The sequence below is a fragment of the Saccopteryx bilineata genome, chromosome 5 (assembly GCF_036850765.1).
Source record: "Saccopteryx bilineata isolate mSacBil1 chromosome 5, mSacBil1_pri_phased_curated, whole genome shotgun sequence".
NCBI lineage: Eukaryota > Metazoa > Chordata > Mammalia > Chiroptera > Emballonuridae > Saccopteryx > Saccopteryx bilineata.
Window position 1 is genome coordinate 128,957,826 of NC_089494.1, and position 23,479 is coordinate 128,981,304.

Genomic DNA, 23,479 nt, shown 5'->3' on the forward strand with positions numbered 1-23,479 from the left:
GGGAAAATTGGTAGTTTTCAATAAGAAACTGAGGCTTGTCAAGTACTAGAAAATAGCACAAATGTGGAGCAAGCAGAAGCTGGAAGTCTTTAGGATACAATGAGCAGTGTCACCGCTGCATTTGCCATGGTGAATACAGGATTGTATCCCAGAAATATGAAAGATATTTTTCCAAAATTACACAGTGAGTCAATACAAACCTAGTAATTTTCTTATAATTAGATTTTTTACACAGAGCAGAAAACCCAGGATAATACTTGCAGAGACACAAAGGAGATTCCTGTCATTGAAGAGAACCCTGGATATGGATGGCTGCTGCTGAGCACTGACTACCCACCCTAATAAGGCCATCTTCTGTCTGTCTGCACCAGCACTTACTAGCTGTGTCCATCCCCAAGGCTGTGCGTTGGTACCAGTGGGCTGTTGGAGTACCAGCCTGAACTATGCCTATATTGTAGGTAATGCTGCATTATGACATAGCGCTCATAATTTCCACACCTTATCACTTCATATAATTGTAAATATCAGTGCAAGGTGGGTATTGAGCAAGAAAGACTGCCCTTTTTCACATGCTTGTGCAGGATACCAGAGTTCTTTCATCATGGGTGTTTCCCATCCTGAGGACCTCCATGCTGTTAACATTTGTCAGCTGAAGTGCAGAGACAATGGAGAAATACATACAAGACAAGTTTATAAGCCATGTTTACAATGGCACACACCAGTTTATTTCATCTTGCATTGGCAAAAGACAACACTGTCATGTGTCCTCAAGGGGGTGCTGAGAGAGGTTTTCCAGATGGGGGTTTCTAGAGAGAAGAAGAGATTTCTTTAATAACTTTTTTATTTTTATTGAATTTATTGAGTTAACATTGCTTAACCAAATTATACAGGTTTTAGGTGCACAATTTTACAATACATTATCTGTATATTACATTGTGTTCACAGTCTCACAGTTCTCAGTCTCCCTCCATTACTATCTGTCCCCCTATACTTTCCTCCACCTCCTCCTACCCCCCTTACCTCCTGCAATCCCCACACTGTTGTTTGTGTCTATAAATTGTATTTTTTGTTTTGTTTTTTGGTGTGTTTTTTTTGCTTTGCTTAATCCCTTCATCTTTTTCACTCAGTTCTCCAACCATTCCCCATCTGTTCTGACAGTTGTCGGTCTGTTCTTTATCTATAAGTCTCTTTCTATTGTGCTTGTTAGTTTATTTTGTTCATTAGATTACACATATGAGGCCCTGGCCGGTTGGCTCAGGGTAGAGCATCGGCCTGGCATGCAGGAGTCCCGGGTTCGATTCCCAGCCAGGGCACACAGGAGAAGCGCCCATCTGCTTCTCCACCCCTCCCCCTCTCCTTCCTCTCTGTCTCTCTCTTCCCCTCCCGCAGCCAAGGCTCCATTGGAGCAAAGTTGGCCCGGGCGCTGGGGATGGCTCTGTGGCCTCTGCCTCAGGTGCTAGAATGGCTCTGATTGCAGCAGAGCGACGCCCCAAGATGGGCAGAGCATCGCCCCCTGGTGGGCATGCCGGGTGGATCCTGGTTGGGCGCATGCGGGAGTCTGACTGCTTCCCCGTTTCCAACTTCAGAAAAAATACAAAAAAAAAAAAAAAGATTACACATATAAGTGAATCTTACAGTGCTTATCTTTCTCTTAGTGGCTTATTTCACCAAGCATAAAGCTTTCCAGGTCCACTCACAGATTTTGATGGAAAACCAAATATTACTGCAATAGTAACCTCAATAATGTTTTTTTCTAACCAGGAATGTATATTTACCATATGCCAAAAGTCATACTTAGGACCTAAAATACATTCTGACTGAGCAGCAGTGGGTCTGAGAGAAACTCCACATCAGACAATGATGATAAATAGCATGACATTCCTGGCATATCAATATTTTAGAAGAAATACTATGCAGCAATAAAAATATTTTTATAGAAATTGAAAGGCTTGCACACACCAAGTAAAAAGTGATGGAGAAAATTTAGGCCATGTCTGGTTGGCTCAGTGGCTAGAGCAGGCATGGCCAACATAAAGCCCATGGTCCGCATCCAGCCCACGTAATGAGTTTATGTGGCCTGTGATTAAATTTTTAATATGCTTTGCTACTTTAAAATCTCAGCTACCCAGAAGCAGAAGCATCTTTGATTATTGGAAATCAAGATATTTAAGAAGATAGTGATACGCATAAAAGAATTCCTCATGTGACTAATCTAGGGTTAACTTCCAATAGTTGGTTGAATGTATGCACAATACTTCTTTATTTTTTTAAAAATTCCATTATAGCATGACCAGGCGGTGGATAGAGTGTCAGACTGGGATGCAGAGGACCCAGGTTCAAGACCCTGAGGTTGCCAGGTTGAGCGCAGGCTCATCTGGTTTGAGCAAAAGCTCACCAGTTTGTACCCAAGGTTGCTGGCTCAAGCAAGGGATTACTCAGTCAGCTGAAGGCCCGCAGTCAAGGCACATATGAGAAAGCAATCAATGAACAATTAAGGTCTCGCAACAAAAAACTGATGATTGATGCTTCTCATCTCTCTCCGTTGTTGTCTGTCTGTCCCTATCTATCCCTCTCTGTGACTCTCTCTCTGTCCCTGTTAAAAAAAAAAAAAATCCATTATAATGATTTACAACTTTTGTACTCGTCTGTACTCAATATGAACTGTTTGACATTTAGCGGCGATGTGAAACTCACATTAGGCGGAGTTTGCCAGAGAGCACCAAGGTCAAACAATTCGTTATTTTTGTGGTCTAGTGTGCTGAATCAAGTGGCATTGTAGCATAGACAACAGCTGCAGTTGATAACTGAAAATGTGTCCAGGCTGTTTGTAAAACAAAATAATTGTTTTATTTGTGATATAACCCATTCAAGCTCATTCTATTAATTAAATATTGTTTCAATTGATTGCGATACAGTTTGGACATTTATACGGTATGTAATTATATATATATATATATATTTTTTTTTCCTGTATTTTTCTGAAGCCGGAAATGGGGAGAGACAGTCAGACAGACTCCCGCATGCGCCCGACCGGGATCCACCCAGCATGCCCACCAGGGGGCGATGCTCTGCCCCTCCGGGGGGCGTCGCTCTGTTGCGACCAGAGCCACTCTAGCGCCTGGGGCAGAGGCCAAGGAACCATCCCCAGCGCCCGGGCCATCTTTGCTCCAATGGAGCCTTGGCTGTGGGAGGGGAAGAGAGAGACAGAGAGGAAAGAGAGGGGGAGGGGTTGAGAAGCAGATGGGTGCTTCTCCTGTGTGCCCTGGCCGGGAATCGAACCCAGGACTTCTGCACGCCAGGCCAACGCTCTACCACTGAGCCAACCGGCCAGGGCCTGTAATTATATTTTTATTAAAATATATATTTTTAAAAATAATATTGTATATTAAAATTTTTTTCACTCACATTTATTCATAAACAAATTACATAATAAAATTTTGTTTACTTAAACGAATCGTTTTTGTATTTAACATTTTTTAATTTTAATATTTTGTCCGACCTGTGAAAAAAGTTTTCTTTCTAATCTGGCCCGGGGGCAAAAACTGTTGGCCACGCCTGGGCTAGAGCCTCGGCCCAGTGCCTGCTGTGCGGATGTCCCAGGTTCTATCTCAGTCAGGGCACACAAGAGAAGAGACTATCTGCTTCTCCTCCCCTCCATCTCCCCCTTCTCTCTCTCTTCCCCTCTCGCAGCAAGTGGCTAAATAGCTTCGAATGTAGGCCCTGACCACTGAAGATAGCTTGGTTGATTAGAGCATGGGCCTGAGACAAAGCTTGCCATTGGGGTGCATGCAGAAGTCATCTATCTCCCTTCCTCTCACTTAAATAAAAAATGTCAATAACCTTATATGGCATTACATAGATATGTTGAGTTGCAATCTTCCAATATTAAAAATATATTTTTTGGCCCTGGCCCGTTGGCTCAGTGGTAGAGCGTCAGCCTGGTGTGCAGAAGTCCCGAGTTCGATTCCTGGCCAGGGCACACAGGAGAGGCGCCCATCTGCTTCTCCACCCCCCCTCCTTCCTCTCTGTTTCTCTCTTTCCCTCCCGCAGCCGAGGCTCCATTGGAGCAAAAAGATGGCCCGGGCGCTGGGGATGGCTCCTTGGCCTCTGCCCCAGGTGCTAGAGTGGCTCTGGTCGCAACAGAGCAACGCCCCGGATGGGCAGAGCATCGCCCCCTGGTGGGCGTGCCGGGTGGATCCTGGTCGGGCGCATGCGGGAGTCTGTCTGACTGCCTCCCCGTTTCCAGCTTCAGAAAAATACAAAAAAATAAAAAAATAAATAAAATGGAAAAATATATATTTTTTGTTGATTTAATCAAAATAATTTTGTTAATATGCATTGGTCATTGTGTAAATGATTTTTTAAAGCAGGCATACAGAGCTTTGAGGTAGAAAGGTAATTCTCAAAACATTCCCTCACTGCTCTGTTGGAATCCTAGTCCTGAATCAGGTGTCCAATAAATTGATCTGAAATATTGTACTTAAGAACCGGCCTATTTTTTTTTATAATGAAAACCTTCAAGACTTTATTTTCACTAGTATGCATCCTGGGACACTGAATTTCTCAGAATATAATTCAGTCTACCAAAAAATGTCTGTTTGGTTTGGATTCTGAGCCCTGCAGCCCTCATGCCATTTCTTACTGGGCCACCAGGGGGTAGTGTGTGTCTACTTGGAACAATGACACTGCTTCATCTCCAACGCTCTCTATCTAGCTAGCTTTCTTCATCAAGTGTTTTTCTTATCTAAACTTCTGAAACAATATTTACTTGCTTTTCTTCTTATGTTTGACTCGTAAAGTAATAAAAACCAACTACCAGTCCCAAATACAAAGTGGACCACTGAAAGAAAAATGCCTTTGGTGATCCAGACAAAGTGTGTCCAAGCCTTATCTGTCTCCACTTACATACTTCCCTAAATCTCTCCCAGCATGTGTAAACCTCTGAGTAAAATAAAATGTGACCCTCTGCCTGACCAGTGGTAGCTCAGTGGATAGACTGCCAATCTGGGATGCTGAGGACCCAGATTCAAAGCCCTGAGGTCACTGGTTTGAGTGTGAGATCATAGACATGACCCCCATGGTCGCTGGCCTGAGCCCAAAGGTCACTGGCTTGAAGCCTAAGGTCACTGGCTTGAGCCCAAGGTTGTGAGCTTGAGCAAGAGATCACTGATTCAGCTGGAGCCCCCAGGCCAAGGCACATATGAGAAGCAATCAATGAGCAGCTAAGGTGCCGCAGCTATGAGTTGATGCTTTCATCTCTCTCCCTTCTTCTCTGTCTGTCCTTGTCTATCCATCTGTCTATCTCTTTCTCTCTCTCACTCTCTTTCTCAAAAATAAAAGTGAACCTCTATAATGATTTAGAGATATTTCTTCATTCTGCAAGCTTTTTTTGCAACATAAATCTTTGAGAAGCTAGTGGTAAGATTGTGAAGATGTTGCTGAAATTCTAAAAACCATGATGAATGTGTTTGGCAGGAGATGTCAGTGGCTATCTGTCCAAGTGGAAAGCTCTTGTTCGGCACAGTCATGCCTGTGTTCACACTGTCTCCTACCCTCAGAGCCCTGGGCACGCTCTTCTCTGGTAAAGGTGAATGAATGAGGTCTTTGATATCCTATAAGAGCATCCAGGTCAGAAGCAGGAAATATGATTCTAATATCTTGGAGGAGAAATAACTTTATGATTTAAAGGAACCAGCATCCTGCCAACAAGTGATCTTCACTCTGCCTGGTGTTGTCACCATTGCTCAGCCATCTGAGAGCACTGTCCCAGCCCTAGTTGTGCCAATATTTCAGGCCCCTAACCCAGCACCTGAGAGAGAAGAGGTGTCATATACTGAGCAATGAGGCAATTGAGGATGCAAGACCACAAGTTGGAGAATATATTTGAAATCAGGACACTTCAGAGTTGTTTACATGTCAGAAAGATGAGTCTTCTTTGTCTCCTGCCAGACTTTTTACATGAATGGTTATCCTCAATGCACCCTCAGCCAGGTCTAATCTGGTCCTGGGTATGTTTTAGAATCCATTTCTGCTTTGCCTTCTTTTGATAATGCTAGCCTTCTTGACTGCCCTGATAACTCGTCATTTTCTCTAGTTTCTGAGAAACCATTGATCCCCTTGAAAAGCCCACTAGGCCCCGCAGTGGATAAAGCATCAACCTAAAACAGTGAGGTCACTTATTCAAAATTCCTGGCTTGCCCCATCAAGGTACATACAAAAAGCAACTGCAAATTGATGCTTCTCACTCCTACCCTCCCTCCTTTCTCAAAAACCAATAAATACAGTCTGTTAAAAAATTAAAAAATAGATTTCAAGATGGCAACAGAGTAGGTGGACATACCAACTGCCACCTCCCAAGACCAAATTGGGATTACAACTTAATTTTAGAACAATCGTCTTGAAAAACCAACTATAGAAGGAAGAGGAGTCTATAACCAAGGATCACAGAAGAAGTCACACTGAGACTGGTAGGAAGGGCGGAGACGCAAAAAGGGCTGCCCTGCTCCCAGGAGCAAATGACTGCTGAGGGTACAGAGGGACTCTCACTGCGGGGGGGGGGGGTGTCGCCTGAGAGGTGAGGGTGCTCAACCACAGGCCCAGAGCCCCAGGCTAAAACCCCAGAGCCCAGAAGAGGTGCCCAGACAGCATTTGGTGGTGAAAAGAGCTGGGTTTCTGTCTGCGAGAAAGACACTGAGTTTTTTGAGATGCAGACTCCATCTTAAAGGGAGAAAATGCAGAAAATCTCATTCACAGCCACTTGCCTGGGGCTCGGGTGGAGGGAGAGCTGAGAGGACCGGAGTTGTGTGAGGAAAGTGTAAAGTTGGAGACCCAGAGAGAGACACTGTGGGGAATGGACCCCAGAACCCCTGTGCTGAGTCATTCTCCAGTACTGCAGTTGGCATCTTTCTTGGGTGGAGCAGTCCCCTTTGTGCATCATCAGCCTGGAGAAAACCAACTGCTCCACCCTCAGGAGTCTCTCCTACCCCAGTTATGGCGACAGATCATTCTGAGAGGCCAGGAAGCAGGGGAGCATCAGTGACCAGTTTTCTAGTGTTGAGACCAGAGCTCCCCCACCACACTCTCCCGAGTCTATGACTGGTGCTTCCACTTAACTGGAGACTCAGTAAAAACTGTCCAGAGGGTAGGCAAACCACACCTCTGGGTCTCAGAGGCCACACCCACCAGACTCCTGGGGCCACACCCTACTGAGGTCTGTGAAAAAAGTATGGACAGACAGACTAACAACTGGAGTCAGGGGTGAAGCCACACCCACCACCCTTCCTAATCCCTGAATTGCTGCAGGTGCTAGATTCTAGCAGAGGTATTTTCAGCAGCTGAGCCCAACAAGCAGCCAGCAGACAGAGGCTTCAGGAGGCAAACTCAGGGAAATTTGGCCTTTAGCGGACCTTGCCGTAGGTCCAGTGTGGGTAAAAGCTAGCCTAGGAGTGCAACTTGGTATTTCCATGTACACCTGGATTTAGCAGAAGCAGTCACAAACTCTAGATTGCTTGTAGCTCCAAGAAGGTTGTTGAGGGCAAGTCAGGGGCAGTGTCTCCCTCTTGTCTGTGCCAAGTTCCTGCCAGGGAAGCCCAAGGCTGACACATTCAGGGGCTAGCTGCGAAAGCATTGTTTCAGGACCTAACAACCATTGCTAGAATGGTATCCAAAGGAAGGGCTCCTCACACCTGGCCCAGCTGAAGCAAGTTCCACTCTCTTTGATCAGCTCTGGCATAGCAGCTCATATGCATTGGATAGGGTGGAGCTTCACAGTCAGAAGGCCTGGTCACTAGATATCCTGCCCTGCCAGGCTAGATTCCACAGAGAGAAAGGAGAGAGGCTTGGAGCATGAACATTTAGTTTTTTTGTTGTTGTTGTTGTTGTTTTTGTTTGTTTTGTTTTTTGTTTTGTATTTTTCTGAAGCTGGAAACGGGGAGAGACAGTCAGACAGACTCCCGCAGGCGCCTGACCGGGATCCACCCGGCACGCCCACCAGGGGCGACGCTCTGCCCACCAGGAGGCGATGCTCTACCCCTCCAGGGTGTCGCTCTGCCACGACCAGAGCCACTCTAGCGCCTGGAGCAGAGGCCAAGGAGCCATCCCCAGCGCCCGGGCCATCTTTGCTCCAATGGAGCCTTGGCTGCGGGAGGGGAAGAGAAAGACAGAGAGGAAGGAGGGGTGGGGTGGAGAAGCAAATGGGCGCTCCTCCTATGTGCCCTGGCCGGGAATCGAACCCGGGTCCCCCGCACGCCAGGCCGATGCTCTACCGTTGAGCCAACCGGCCAGGGATGGAGCATGAACATTTAATGTGTGGGTTTCTGTGAGTGTATTGTTGGATCTGGTCTAGGGGCTTAGACACCTTTCTGGGGGGCACAGTCAGACCCAGGAGAAAACTCTCTGTCTTCCTCCCTGAGACCAGGGTCTCACCAGCTGAAAGAACTTCTGCAGAGATGACTGTTGGCAAAATTCAGTCTAAACCTACTGCTCACCTTGTTGGGAAGAAATAAAATTTGAGTATCCAGCTCTGGAGTAGGGGCCACATTCCCCATACTAAGCTCCTGTCCAAGAGACTCCTGACATAGAGGGTCCCACTAACATTGTATTCCCAACCTCTGCTGCCCTAACCCAACATGCAACCTGTAGAGGTGTTGATTGGGTGAGGCCAGTCTGAGCTCAAACTAGTCTTACTACAGAAGACTCTGTAGGAAGACCAGGCAGCTGCAAGAGGAGGAGGAGCAGCTAAAAAGTGAAGACATATCTTACAGAGTTTGGGGTTTTTATGGAGCTGCTGTCATCTCTAAGCAGGAGGAAACTGATCCTTATACATAGGTTGGCCCCTCCCACACTACCCAGGCACAGAAAATGCAGACACAAACAGTGAAAAGGCAGTAACTGCAGACAGGTAGCCCACAGCAGGTTATAAACAACAGCTGACACCAACCAAAGAAGACCTAAAACCAACACAACTGGCAGTGGGTAGCAGACAGCACCAACCCTAGACTCAGCTAGCTACACAAGCAGCATGCTCAAAGGAGGAATCTAATTTGGAGAATAAATAGACTCAACAGGACAGACCAGTGTGTAATACATGATCAAGGTTGACACTTAGAGCCAGCCAGCATGAAAGGATAACCATATGCATGAAAAAACCAACTGCATTTAATACTCAAATATAATAAGAGGGAAAATATTACCCTCAAGAAGCATTCCTAGAACAATAAAAACAGGTGACCTGGAGGTCAGTACCAAAGAGCCCATCTTCTTCATAAAGACACCACAAAAAAGTCAAAGTCAGACAGCGCTACCTAATGCACAGACAAAATGGGCAGACAGAGAACTGTGACCCAAATAAATCAACAAGAAAAATCCCCCAAAAAAGAACTGAATGAGATGGAAGAAACCAAACTACCAGATGCAGAGTTTAAAATAATGACTTTTAGGATACTCAAGAATCTTAGAGCAACAATGGATGGACATAATGAGCACCTAAATAAGGGGATGGTGAGCATCAAAAAGGACATTGAATTTACAAAAAAAAGAACCAGTCAGAAATGACAAATACATTATCAGAAATAAAGGCTGCACTAGAAGAAACCAACAGCAGCTACATGAAGCAGAGGATAGAATCAGCGATTTAGAGGACAAGATAAATGAAAGCACGGAAGTAGAGCCCCCAAGAGAAAAGAGGCTCAGAAAGACTGAGGAAACTCTGAGAGCTCTGTAACAGCATGAAGAGAAACAACATCTTCATTATAGTGGTTCTTGAAGGAGAAGAGAATGAACAAGGGATAGAGAACCTCTTTGAAGAAATCATAGCTGAAAACTTTCCTAAATTGATGAAGGAAAAGGTTACACAAATACAAGAAGAACAGAGAGTCCCATTAAAGAGAAACTCAAGGAGGCCTACACCAAGACACATCAAAATTAAAGAGTCAAAGTTAAGAGACAAAGAAAGAACACTAAAAGCTGCAAGAGAAAATCAGTTAATTACCTATGGAGGAGCCCCCATAAGGATGACATTCAATTTCTCAACAGAAACACTTGCCTCAGCAATCTTGAAAATAAAGAATAAAGTGGGAGGTATCACACTCCCTGATATCAAGTTATACTACAAGGCCATTATAATCAAAACAACTTGGTACTGGCATAAGAACAGGCATACAGATCAATGGAACAGAACAGAGAACCCAGAAATAAACCCATACCTTTATGGTCAATTGATATTTGACAAAGGAGGTAAGAGCATACAGTGGAGTAAAGACAGTCTCTTTAGTGGTGTTGAGAAAATTGGACAGGTACATGCAAAAAAATGAAACTAGACCACCAACTTACACCATTCACAAAAATAAACTCAAGATGCATAAAAGACTTAAACGTAAGTTGTGAAACCATAAACATCTTGGAAGAAAACATAGGCAGTAAACTCTCCAATATCTCTCATAGCAATATTTTTGCCAATATATCTGCACAGGCAAGTGAAATAAAGGACAAAATAAACAAATAGGACTCTATGAAACTAAAAAGCTTTTACACAGCAAAAGACACTTTGAACAAAATTAAAAGACAACCCACACAATGGGAGAACATATTCACCAATACATCTGATAAGGGGTTAATAACCAAAATTTATTTAAAAACTGCTAAAACTCAATTCCAGAAAGGTAAACAATCCAATTAAAAAGTGGGCACGGCCCTGGCCGATTGGCTCAGTGGTAGAGCGTTGGCCTGGCGTATGGGAGTCCCGGGTTCAATTCTTGGCCAGGGCCCACAGGAGAAGCGCCCATCTGCTTCTCCACCCCTCCCCCTCTCCTTCCTCTCTGTCTCTCTCTTCCCCTCCCGCAGCCAAGGCTCCATTGGAGCACAGTTTGCCTGGGTGCTGAGGATGGCTCTGTGGCCTCTGCCTCAGGAGCTAGAATGGCTCTGATTGTGGCAGAGCGACGCCCCAAGAATGGCAGAGCATCGCCCCTGGTGGGCATGCCAGATGGATCCCGGTTGGGCGCATGCAGGATTCTGTCTGACTTCCTCCTTATTTCCAACTTCAGAAAAAGAAAAAAGAAAAAAAATGGGCAAAAGAACTGAAAAGACACTTCTCCAAAGAGGACATACAGATGGGCAATAGGCATGCATATAAAAAAAAAAGTTTAATGTCATCAATCGCCAGAGAAGTGCAAATTAAAACCACAATGAGATACCACCTCACACCTGTCAAAATGGCACTCATTAACAAAACAACATATAATAAGTGCTGGCGAGGATGTGGAGAAAAGGGAACCCTCCTGAACTGCTGGTGGAATGCAGACTTGTGCAGCCTCTGTAGAAAACAGTATATAGAGTCTCCTTAAAAAATTAAAAATGGAACTTCTTTTTAACCCAGCTATCTAACTTCAGGAAATATATCCTAAGAATACCAAATCACTGATTCAAAAGAAGATATGTACCCCATGTTTATTGTAGTATTGTTTACAATAGCCAAGATCTGGAAACAACCCAAGTGTCTGTCAGTGGACGAGTGGATTAAAAAGCAATGGTACATATACACAATGGAATACTATGCAGCCATGAAAAAGAAGGAAATCTTATCCTTTGTGATGGCACTGATGGACCTGGAGGATATCATGTAAAGTGAAATAAGCCAGGCAGAGAAAGACAAATATCATATGATCTCACTTATATGTGGAATTTAATGAGCAAAAGTGAACTGAGGAACAAAATAGAGGCAGAGGCAGGGTCACAGAGACCAGAAAGACAGCTGTCAGAGGGAAGGGGGATGAGTAGATGGAATTAGAGTAGGTGAAGGGATTAGTGAAATTATATATATTGATACATAACACATAGATACAGATAACAGGACAGTAAATCCCAAAAGGAAGTGGGGAGGGACGGGTTATGAGGGACAAGGAGGTGGGGGTGAGGGAAATATATTGAGTGAGACACTTGAATTCATGTTAACACAATAAATTAAAATTAAAAAAATTAATTAAAATTAATCACTGGCCTTGGCCAGTGATTCGGTTGATAGAGCGTTGGCCTAGCATACCACAGGGACCATCTGTTTCTCCACCCCTCCTTCTTTCATTTCTCTCCCTCATCTCCTCCCACAGCTAGTGGTTAGTTGGTTGGAGCCTCGCCCTGGTTGCTGAGGATACCTGGTTGGTCTGAGCATTGCCCTCAGGCACTAAAAATAGCTCATTTGATTGAGCATCGCCTGAGAGGGTTTTACCGGGTGGTCAGGGTGTATGCAAGGGTCTGTCACTATCTCCCTTCCTCTCACTTAAAAAAAAATTAAAAATATAAATAAAAAAATATAAAGTCAGGGCCAAATTGGAAAGTCACCAAGAACTGTGTTCTCTCTCTTATCTCTCTCTCAGACCCATCCATCTGGGGAGGAAGCATCTAGGTTGTGACCTGCTAAGAGGTGAGACCCACGTGGCCTGTATCTGCAGGAGAGCAGCAGCCAGAAAAGGAGTGCAGCCTGAAGTCTGCACAGAACTCCCAAGACCTCTGAGCAGCGGACCCTGCCACAGCTGAGCCTGCAGCTCCAGGGAATGGAGTGATGCCTACAGAAGCATCCATTGAATAGTGCTTGGTTCCCCCTCCAAAGTAACTGTGACAGAACATGTGTTAGTTGGTCAAGAAAGGAAGCGTGGGGTCACGCTGTCACCCAGCAATGGACCATGGACCTGGCTGTGCCCTTGTCCAACTCCCCCTTACAGTGCCCCAAGCTCCCATTTACAGGGCAGAGAGAATGTGAATTCTTTCTTAGCATGGGCATGATTCACATGATCACAGCAAGATATAAGAGGACTCATACCACTCCTGACCAGCTGCTGTGAGATCAGGGAGAAATCCTAATCATAGAAGGCAGTCAACAGTTCCAAGTTGCCTAGTAAAATAGAAAGGGCCAAGTGACCCTCTTGCTCCAGGTGCTGCAGCTGAACCTGCTGAGCACAGGATGTCCCAGGTGGTCAGCCCTGAGGCTGCACTTCAAGCAGAAAAACCACAGCACCCAACACACCTGTCTCTGAGGGTCTCTGAGGCATGGGAACAAAGCAGCAACACTTGCAGAGTCCAGGGAGCTGCAGAAGGGATCTCAAAATCTTTCCTTGTTTTCCGCCTATCTGCATTGCTTTGGGATGGAAAGATCATTCACAAGACCTTCTCATTGGGTCTGGGGTGGTAAGTCAATCCCTAATTCAGAAAAAGAAAAGTGCCAACACTCAGGGAGAGTGGTTTTGTTCCAGATCAAGGATAAACGATCTAGTGTTAAGCCACTTGGTGCTAGACCAGGCATGGTCAACAGTTTTTGCCTCCAGGCCAGATTAGAAAGAAAACTTTTCTCACGGGCCGGACAAAATATTAAAATTAAAAAATGTTAAATATAAAAACAATTCATTTAAGTAAACAAAATTTTATTATGCAATTTATGAATAAATATGAGTGAAAAAATTTTAATATACATTATTTTAAGAAAAATATATTTTAATAAAAATATAATTACATACCATATAAATATCCAAACTGTATTGCAATCAATCAAAACAATATTTAATTAATAGAATGAGCTTGAATGGGTTATATCACAAATAAAACAATTATTTTGTTTTACAAACAGCCTGGACACATTTTCAGTTATCAACTGCAGCTGTTGTCTATGCTACAGTGCCACTTGATTCAGCACACTTGACCGCAAAAATAACAAATTGTTTGACCTTGGGTGCACACTGGCAAACTCCGCCTAAAAGAATGTGGGCTTCACATCGCCGCAAAACGTCTAACAGTTCATATTGAGTACAGTCGAGTACAAAAGTTGTAAATCCTTATAATGGAATTTTTAAAAAAAATAAAGAAGTATTGCAAATTCATTCAACCAATTGGAAGTTAACCCTAGATTAGTCACACGTGGAATTCTTTTACACGTATCACTATCTTCTTAAATATCTCGATTTCCAATAATCAAAGATGCTTCCACTTCTGAGTAGCTGAGATTTTAAAGTAGCGGAGAATATTAAAAATTCAATCACGGGCTGCATAAACTCATATGTTGGCCATGCCTGTGCTAGAGCCTCAGAATTTAAGGGGCAGGATGCTGAGTCCCTCTATGATCAATTAGAAGGATCTGCACGGCACAGCAGGCATGCTGCACGTCCTGGGACTCTTGGCAGTCATGGGCTGAAAAACATCAATATCCCTGAGACTTCTCAATGAAAGTCCTAAATTTTTAGAGAAGGAAATTGAGGATTTCTCTTCTTCAACCCTATCCATCCTTGGGGTAGTGGTAAAGGGCAGAGGAAAAAGTTTATCTTAACTGTTTCTACCCAGAGCTGTGGATCTCAGAACCCAGAGCCTCTCTTCCTCAGCCTAGGCCTGGCACAGTGCCTGCCTACGCAGACCCCAGGGGCTTTCAGGTCCTTCATCCTGGCTCATTTCCTCTCCCTAGGCTGTGGACCCTGGTCATGTTCTGGACCAGATGCCACTGCACTATGGCAGAGCTGTCTCTAATGTCTTTCTCATCTTGGCTTCATCACCTTCCCAAGCTTTATTCCTCCTCCAACCCCATGCCTCCATGTACCATCCTTTGACATGAGTGGTTGTGCATACAGTTTTGTACCACTGTGGACTTCCACTGGAAGAGATGCCACACTGGGTTACGTGGGCCAGGATTCCCTAAGCTAGCTCCACAGGTGAGAATTGACCCCTTTGCTGGGCGGCCCACACTGTTACTTTCATCCAAGGTCTCTTCCTTTGGGGAGACTTAGCCTGTCCCTGTATTTCTAAAGGCCACTGTATTTCAATTTTAGTGTTGTGTTGGACAACAACCTGCTAAAATTTGCATTCAGCCTGGCGGCAGTCTAAGGTCCCAACTCTCTCCGACTGCTTTTGTTGGAGTGTCAAAACATCCTGGCATTCCTCAAGCAGTAGAGGCATTCCAATGGCTCTGTGGGCTTTCCTGCCCTCAAGGCAGGGAAGGGTTTAAGCCTAACCACTTGGACCATGGTAGGAGTGGTATTTTTTATTTTTTAATGAAACACTGGGGCTTGGCAAATACTGGAAGGTGACACAAAAGTGGAGTGGACAGACACCAGAGGTTTGCAGGATTCTGGGGGCAATACCACTCCTGCATCTGCATGGTGGATACAAGTATGCATCCCAGGGATGTAAAGAGACTCTCCCAGGTTTACACCATTATTCAAGGCAGATCAAGTACTACTCTGATGGTGAAGGTTCCCTACACTAATCAGAAAACCCAGGATGATACAGGCACAGACAAAAAGAATATTCTTATGGTGGTCATGGAAGGGGATTATGGACATGGACAGTCGTAAGCACTGCTTGCCATAACAGGAGGTCATCGCCCGTCTTTCTGCTCCAGAGCTTAGTAGCTGCTGTCTACCCACAAGGCTTTGTTTTGGTGCCTGATGGCTGGTGGAGCAACAGCCTTAACTCTGTGTACATTTTAGGCAACATTACCACATAACTTAGTTTTCGCAGCTCATTACTGCAAATAATTGCAAATACGGGTGCTGGATGTGTGTGGAGCAGGAGACACAGCACTGATTTCCACAGTGATTCAGGAAACATGGTTCTTCTACCATGTGCATTCTCTATCCGTAACACAGGTGGGCCTATGCGTCTATCGGCAGAAATGTGAAGACCACAGAGAAAGGCGTACTGGAGGGTTTCACAGACCAGGTCTGCAATGACACATCACTTTCGTTCTTCTCAAACTGGCAAAGAACAACACTGCCCTGTGTCTGCTGTGGGGGCGGAGGGGCAGCTGGGGGCTGGGAGAGGTTGTCCAGCTACAGGTCCCAAAATAGGAGAATAGGTTTTGATGGAAAACTCAAGTTCTCTGCTACAGTGAGTAACTCTGTATTTTATGTTTTTCAAATATTATTTTATGTTTTTCAAATCATTACTAAGTCTCTACCATATATCAGGTGCTAGGGCTGAATACTACGTAATTGAACAGCCATTAGCCTGAGAGAAACACCACATTGAATGAAGGAGATCAGGGCATGATATAAGGTGCCTAGCATCCCGGGGAAAATAATAATCAAGCAGGAGGGCTCTGGAAATTTAGTGGGTAATTGTAAATTTAGGAGCTGCCTGGAGATGACCACAGGTGCCATCCACTTTCAAAGAAGGTGTAGTGGCTGGATTCTCTCTATTTTAAATAAATTCAACTGACATTCCTACTCGACTCATGAGCTCAAAGTTGGGAATTTAAGATCAGAAATTTTTTTTTTTGATCTCAACATTTATTTATTTTTCAATTAAAGTTCACATTCAATATTATTTTGCATTAGATTCAGGTGCACAGCATAGTGGTTAGACAACCATACACTTTACAAAATGGCCCCCCATTATCTCCAGCACACACCTGACAACGTAAATAGCTATCACAATATTACTGACTATATTTCCCCATGGCACGATCAGGAACTTAATTGTATGTTTGTTCTTAACATTTTGTGAAATATACTACCAAAAATGAAATCAGGGTGTCATCACACTTCCTGTCTGAAAATTCACAAGTGACAGTCTTATTTCTAGGCATGTGGTTGCTATGCCTGCCCCTAACCCCCACAGTTCCATTAACTAGGGCATGGGTAAGAGCTGACAACTGGAATACACACACAAATATTCACACTTGCTTTCCACGTCCCTGTGTCCAGTTGTCGCCCCGCTCTCACCATTTCCCTGCCTTGCCCTCTCTACTGCCTTCACTGCAGACGGCAGTGTGTCTCAACAGCATACGTTCTTCATACAGGCACCAGAATTCATTAAAATATGAAAAATCTGGCTGACCTCTCCAGAATTGGTTTTCTACTTCATTGTTAGTTTAATTTCCAGTCCCTTTTGAAGCAGGATCAGCCTTTGATGAATGCCAAACTTCAGACATAATTTTAATTTCAGCCTTCTCTTAGTCTCCAAATGAAGTTATTCTGCACAAATCTAATTTCCTACTCCTAGATACTAACAAGTGGAAGCATATACCGTGCTCATGGTTAGGAAGAATAAACATCATTAAAATGTCTATATTACCCAAAGCAATTTATAAATTCAATGCAATACCAATTAAAATACCAATGACATACTTCAAAGATATAGAACACATATTCCAAAAATTTATATGGAACCAAAAAAGGACACGAATAGCCTCAGCAATCTTAAAAAAGAAGAATAAAGTGGGAGGTATCACACTTCCTGATATCAAAGGCCATTGTACTCAAAACAGCCTGGTACTGGCATAAGAACAGGCATATAGATCAATGGAATAGAACAGAGAACCCAGAAATAAACCCACAGTTCTATGGACAACTGATATTTGACAAAGGAGGTAAGGAAATACAATGAAGTAAAGACAGCCTCTTTAACAAATGGTGTTGGGAAAATTGGACAGCTACCTGCAAAAAAATGAAACTAGATCACCAGCTTACACCACTCACAAAAATAAACTCAAAATGGATAAAAGACTTGAATGTAGGCCGTGAAACCATAAGCATCTTAGAAGAAAACATAGGCAGTAAGCTCTCCGACATCTCTCGGAGCAATATATTTGCTGATTTATCTCCACGGGGAAGTGAAATAAAAGACAGGATAAACAAATGGGACTATATCAAACTAAAAAGCTTTTGCACAGCTAAAGACAACAAGAACAGAATAAAAAGACAAACTACACAATGGGAGAACATATTTGACAATACGTCTGATAAGGGGTTAATAACCAAAATTTATAAAGAACTTGTAAAACTCAACACCAGGAAGACAAACAACCCAATCCAAAAATGGGCAAAAGAGATGAATAGACACTTCTCCAAAGAGGACATACAGATGGCCAATAGGCATATGAAAAAATGCTCAACATCACTAATCATTAGAGAAATGCAAATTAAAACCACAATGAGATATCACCTTACACCAGTCAGAATGGCGCTTATCAACAAAACAACACAGAATAAGTGCTGGCAAGGATGTGGAGAAAAGGGGACCCTCCTGCACTGCTGGTGGGAATGCAGACTGGTGCAGCCACTGTGGAAAACAGTATGGAGATTCCTCAAAAAACTGAAAATCGAACCGCCCTTTGACCCAGCTATCCCACTTTTAGGAATATAGCCCAAGGACACCATAGAATGGCTCGAAAAGGAGAAATGCACCCGCATGTTTGTGGCAGCATTGTTCACAATAGCGAAGATCTGGAAACAGCCCAAGTGTCCCTCAGAGGACGAGTGGATTAAAAAGCTTTGGTACATATATACTATGGAATACTACTCAGCCATAAGAAATGATGACATCGGATCATTTACAATAACATGGATGGACCTTGATAACATTATACGGAGTGAAATAAGTAAATCAGAAAAAAAACTGAGATGAATCCATACATAGAAGGGACATAAAAATGAGACTCAGAGACATGAACAAGAATGTGATGGCAACAGGGGCGGGGGGGGTTGGGGGAGGGGGGAGGGGTGAAGAAGGAGAGAGGGGTTAGGGGAGGGGAGGGGCACAAAGAAAACCAGATAGAAGGTGACAGAAGACAATTTAACTTTGCGGGAGGGGTATACAGCACAATCAAATGTCAAAATAATCTAGAGATATTTTCTCTCAACATATGTACCCTGATTTATCAATGTCACTGCATTAAATTTAATTAAAAAAAATTAATATTAATTTCCTACTCCTTTTGCAGTTCATCTTTCAACATTCAGACCTGCACAGGAGACATTTTCCCAGTTAAGAGGCCTCTTGTTCACTTACCCACACAAACAATATATATAAGTAATAATACATTTCTGAGCGCTTGATTTCAGAGGTCTCTATATTCATTTTCACACTTCTGAATTATTAAGGTGCTTTCTGTGAGTTCCTGAAAACCAGCCATCACTCAAACGTTGGCCAATGTCCACTTTCTGAAGATCTATGTCCACTTTCATGACACCTTTAAAAACAGAGAAAGATAAACAGAACACATTAATCTGAGCCTTTAAAATTTCTCTGTATTCTATCCTGGAAATCAGACAAATAAGCATAAATAGTGCACTACAAATTGTCAAACAGCCCACTCATACTCAACTAAATATTACCCAGTGAAGATACAGAACAATAAAACAGAACCAACAGTACTAGTTTATGTAGGTGCCAAAGGCAGGAACTCTATTTACTCTCTTCGCTCCCCATAGAATGTCTGACACATAGTAGGTGCTGATACATATTGATTGACTGACTGAACTCTAGACAGTTTCTCTGATCATGGTAGCAAAGTCGACTCCAAAATAACACTTGTTCTCAGTAGCCCTTCCACTAAAATAAACTAAAACAGAGTCCTCATCTTATTTCTTTATATTCTTGTTTCCCATTACAGGGCCGAGATAGGGAGGCTGTGGGAAGGAAGTGTCCCACACCAGAACTGTCATCTGATCCACAGTGGTGACCTTACACAGACCTCAAGTCTCCCAGTGTCCTGCACAGAAGCTGTCATCTGATCCACAGCGGTGACCTCACAGGGCCCTCAGGTCTCCCAGAGTCCCACACTACTTACAGTAATGCTGATTAGCATTTGAATTATTTTTTCCATTGATTCGAGGCAAGAAGGGAGGGAGATGGGGAGAGAAGGGGTAGGAGAGAAAGAAGGAGCGAGGAAGGAAGGAATGGGTAGAGAGAGAGAAAGAGAAAGAGAAAGAAGCATCAACTCATTGTTTCACTGTGTTGTTTCATTTATCTGACTGCTTTTCATATGTGCCCTGATGTGGGTTGAACCTACAAGCTCTGGCACACTGGGTTAACACTAACCACGAGCGACCTGGCCAGGGCTCATTTTTCTTTTAAATCTAGAAACAAAAACACTGCATGTCATTTAGCCACTTGAGAAACATTACTTAGAAAGAGAACTCACAAATTCAGAGCCAATAGCACAATTATAAAGAAAGCTAGGATCAAACCTAGAGACATAAGGTCAAAGAGATAACAGTGGGGAGAGGAACAAACCACACAGGGCCTGTGTGCCTCTGTAAGGACATCTGAGAGGGTTTTGAGCAAAGAGTGACTTGATATGACAGCTGAATTGAGAATGAACTGCATAGTTGAAAGACCTGCTAGGAGACTCAAGATTATTGGCCTGAGCAAATGGGAGGCTATTCTTTCTACTTAACAAAATGCAGAAGACTGTGGGAAAGCAAGTTAGAGAGGGGAAAACGAGAAGCTCAGGTTGGACACTACACGATAATCACCACAAAGAGTTACATGTAGTTAACAGATGTGCTAACTAACCTGCATTGGGGACTGGGAGGTTAGAGACAGTAACTCTTAAATTGAAGCCTGAAAAATGGAAGGAATGAACTAGGTAAAAGGACTGGAGGAGAGAGAGTATTCTAAAAGAGAACAGCATCTGTGGTGTTCCCATGTGTGACAGAACTTACCTTCAAAGAACTGAAGCACACCAGAGGGCTAGAGAAATATAGAAATGCAGCAGGCTGTTCAAACAGTTGTACTGTATCTTAACGGCAGGTGGAAGACACAAACATTTTTATACCAAGAGTGAGCAAGTGTGCTTTTCTTTAAAGGTAATGCTGATGCAGGGAATAAACTGGAGGTAAGGAAAGGGCAGTATAGAATGCCAATGCTTTAATTCAGGCAAAAGAGAATAATAATCCATGCTACAAAAAAAATGAATAGATTCAAAAGTGATCTCAGAGGCAAGATCTAAGAGACTCATAAGTGGACATGGGGGACAACGGAGGATAATGGCATTAAGGAAGTCAAAAGCTAAACAAAGTAAACAAAACCAAGATGCAAGGAGAATAATAACCTGACCAGTGGTGGTGTAGTGGATAAAGTGCTGACCTGGGATGCTGAGGACTCCGGTTTCTTTTTTTTTTTTTGTATTTTTTCTGAAGCTGGAAACGGGGAGAGACAGTCAGACAGACTCCCGCATGCGCCCGACTGGGATCCACCCGGCACGCCCACCAGGGGCGACGCTCTGCCCACCAGGGGGCGATGCTCTGCCCCTCCGGGGGTCGCTCTCCGCGACCAGAGCCACTCTAGCGCCTGGGGCAGAGGCCAAGGAGCCATCCCCAGTGCCCGGGCCATCTTTGCTCCAATGGAGCCTTGGCTGCGGGAGGGGAAGAGAGAGACAGAGAGGAAGGGGGGGGGGTGGAGAAGCAAATGGGCGCTTCTCCTATGTGCCCTGGCCGGGAATCAAACCCGGGTCCCCCACACGCCAGGCTGACGCTCTACCGCTGAGCCAACTGGCCAGGGCCGGACCCCGGTTTCGAAGCCCCTAAGTTGTTGGCCTGTGCGCAGGCTCACCAGCTTTAGCAGGGGGTCACTGGCTTGAGCATGGGGTCATAGATATGACCCCATGGTCGTTGGTTTGAGCCCAAAGGTTGATGGCTAGAGGACAAGGTCATTGGCTTGAGCAATGGGGTCACTGGCTTGGCTTGAAGACACCCGCCCCCCAAGCCACCTATGAGAAGCCATCAATGTACAACTAAAGTGATGCAACTACGAGTTGATGCTTCTCTCCTCCGTTCCTCTCTCTCTCTCACTAAAAAAAGTAAAATAGAAAGTAAAAATAATAAATGCAGAGAAAAGTATTATGCTGTTCCACTTTTCTCTATGCAGTGATGTAAAAATACTAAATAAACATTTATGGGAAATACTGCAAAGGTCCCCTACAACATAAGAAGCCACACATAATATAATATGCTGTTGTTAGGGAGAGTTTTAAACACCACTGAATGGCAGGACACAGTAAATAATTGAAAGCATAACTTAAGCACAAAAATCAGAAGGTTTTCCCCTCTGATCGCACGCATCTCAAGCCATTTATTTGAAAAGGACCCTGGAAATTATTAATCCTAGCTTGTTGAAAAACAGGGGAAGAAAAAATATAAAAGCAGCAGCCAATAAGTTATATGACTTGCCCATACTCAAAAAGCAAAACAAGAACTACAACATCAGATTTCAAGACTGGTGCTCTTTACACTTTACTTTTTTTTTTTTTTTTTTTTGTATTTTTCTGAAGCTGGAAACTGGGAGGCAGTCAGACAGACTCCCGCATGCGCCGGACCGGGATCCACCGGGCATGCCCACCAGGGGGTGATGCTCTGCCCATCTGGGGCTTTGCTCAATTGCAACCAGAGCCATTCTAGCGCCTGAGGCAGAGGGTATGGAGCCGTCCTCAGGGCCCGGGCCAACTTTGCTCCAATGGAGCCTCAGATGCGGGAGGGGAAGAGAGAGACAGAGAGGAAGGAGAGGGGGTGGGGTGGAGAAGCAGATGGGCGCTTCTCCTGTGTGCCCTGGCCGGGAATCGAACCTGGGACTCCTGCACGCCAGGCCGAGGCTCTACCACTGAGCCAACCGGCCAGGGCCTCCACTTTACATTTTTTACTTTAATTTTTGTTACCAAGTTAACAAGGACATATCTCTAGAAGCATACCCCTTAAAACGTAAATATATCCAAACCGAAACAGAAACTTTTTTTAAAAATAATTTTTAAAAATGTTTATTGAACGAGGGAAAGAACCCTGATTTGTTGTTCCCCTTATTCCTGTCTTCACTGGATTCTTGCACGCACCCCGACCGGGTCGGAACCCGCAACCTCAGCATGTCAGGGTGACGCTCCAACAACCTAATACCCGGCCTAGGCCCCAATCCACATCATTCTAAACGTACAGCACAGCTGGCTCTTCCACCAGGAGCACACCTGCGCCTTCCTTTAACCCTTGTCCACCCCCCAGCATGCACGCGTCCCTTGGACTCTGTAGGACCCCACGAGACTTGCCACCTGGGGAGCGACCGGCAGCTCAGCCAGAGCTGACCCCTAGGACCCCCTCCAAAACCTACCTTTCCAGCTATAGCACCCCGCCTGGCTCACTCTCCCCAGTCTCTGCTTCTGACCTAAGTCCTTCTTCATTTCACCGTCCCGAACTTTAATACACCTGCTCTCAAACAATAAACAATAACATAAAGCACAGTACCATACAAACACTACACGCCTCCCGAGCGTACCCCTCCGCCCGGGCAACTCCCAACACCATCTTCGGCAACTTTCGGTAGTTTCCGCCGCGCCCCGCCTCGACCCTCTGCCCCGCCCCGCCCCGCGCAGCTCTTGAACTATGCCTTCGACAAACCTCGGTACCGTCGGTCCTCCACTCCGCCCGGCGCAGCAACCAAACACCGCCTTCGGCAAACCTCGGCTCCCAGCGGCCCTGCGCCCCGCCCCGCCCCGCGCAGCTCCAGAAAGCCGCCTTCGGCAAACCTTGGTCCCCCTCGGTCCTCCGCCCCGCCCCGCCCCGCCCCGCGCAGCTCCAGAAAGCCGCCTTCGGCAAACCTTGGTCCCCTCGGTCCTCCGCCCCGCCCCGCCCCGCGCAGCAACCAAACACCGCCTTCGGCAAACCTCGGCTCCCATCGGCCTTGCGCCGCGCCCCGCCCCGCGCAGCTCCGGAACGCCGCCTTCGGCAAACCTCGGCTCCCTCCG

The 23,479-nt window shown here is 44.8% G+C and overlaps 1 long non-coding RNA gene across 1 annotated transcript; it reads right to left on the reverse strand.

Moving 5' to 3' along the window:
• Nucleotides 1-696: 696 nt before the first annotated feature.
• LOC136338582 (uncharacterized) lies at nucleotides 697-23,264 on the reverse strand. The gene is made up of 3 exons (XR_010731979.1): nucleotides 23,133-23,264; nucleotides 18,760-18,940; nucleotides 697-806 (listed from the first exon to the last, which is right to left on the reverse strand). It is a non-coding gene; the product is annotated as an uncharacterized lncRNA (long non-coding RNA).
• Nucleotides 23,265-23,479: the final 215 nt, after the last annotated feature.